Raw genomic sequence first — 1,210 nt, 5'->3', positions numbered from 1 at the left:
TGTTGATGATGTGGCAGCACTAGATGAAGCAATGCTTAAATCTGAAAGTCGAAATCTTGTATTTCTAATGAGTTAGTAGGAGCTGCTCCAAAACCCATGCATCGCACCCTCCCAGAATGCTCTGAGCCTAACACTCTACCAACAACATCATTAGGGGAAACCTCTGATTCATCATTAGTGCTTTGAGTCAAACTCACTTCAATTTGTTCCTATAGGCATACAACAATATGTAGTGAAAACTCTAAACATTGAAGGAAAATGCACGAAAATATCATATTATGGTACAACTAACCGATATAGCCTTTGTCGCATCATTTACAAATGATCCATCCTTTCTTTTATGAGTATCAATGTATAACTTTCCCCGACTAGGTAGCTGTCCAGTTTCCAAACACTAAATAAAAGAGAAGTTAAGTTAAATGGTAAAAGTTAAAAAATAGTAAAGTGTCATGTTAACTAATATCATTACCATCACATGTCTTCTTCTTGACATAGGTTTCGAACCACCAGTATGAGGAATTACTTGCTTTATGCGATTTTCTCTATTTTTTTTTACAAATCTCCTATGAACAAAAAAATTGTAAGTTCACACAACAATACAAAAATATATACACAAACAATTCACAACATTCAAAATAATGTAACTTGTACCAATGTTTCCGGTTTTAGACGATAAGTAACAAAATGAGTCCATTGAGTTCTGTCTATACCATTTGGCACATTACTTATGATTTCATTTTTGCTTTTCGTTGGATCATAGAACTCATTCCATAAATTATGCCTATGTGCAGCCCACTTCCTACCAAGAGTTAGTTTGCAATACCGTTGTGCACTAGCTTCACCAGTCTTAAAACAAAATCGAGGCTTTTAAAAAAAGAAGACATAGTTAGTGTGTAAACATTTGAGTAAATGTAACATTTACAAAAGATATAAGGTCAAACATGCATAAAGATATACCTATAATATTTCCTTAAAGCATTCCAAGAAGTAAGTGTCAGACATGCCTGTTTTCCCAGACCATCTTTCAAAATTAATTGGAAACAAATTACAATCAATTGCCAATGTACCACAATATCCTGCAAGCACGCCTTGTCCTTCACCAATTGCCATGCCTAACTCATCAAACTCCACAATGATGTGTTCCACACGAGGTAAGTTATTTACTTCTCTGACCTTCACCTTAATTTTCTTGATAACTCCTTCTAAGTCT

At 34.5% G+C, this 1,210-nt stretch overlaps 1 long non-coding RNA gene across 1 annotated transcript; it reads right to left on the bottom strand.

The window, feature by feature from the left end:
• Positions 1-531: 531 nt before the first annotated feature.
• Positions 532-860, bottom strand: LOC114171563. The gene is made up of 2 exons (XR_003601584.1): positions 652-860; positions 532-563 (listed from the first exon to the last, which is right to left on the bottom strand). It is a non-coding gene; the product is annotated as an uncharacterized LOC114171563 (long non-coding RNA).
• Between the last annotated feature and the right edge of the window lie 350 nt (positions 861-1,210).

Source organism: Vigna unguiculata, chromosome 2, assembly GCF_004118075.2.
Source record: "Vigna unguiculata cultivar IT97K-499-35 chromosome 2, ASM411807v1, whole genome shotgun sequence".
Lineage (NCBI taxonomy): Eukaryota > Viridiplantae > Streptophyta > Magnoliopsida > Fabales > Fabaceae > Vigna > Vigna unguiculata.
Note: the sequence above shows the minus strand (reverse complement) of the source record. Positions and strands in the feature narration are given on the sequence as shown.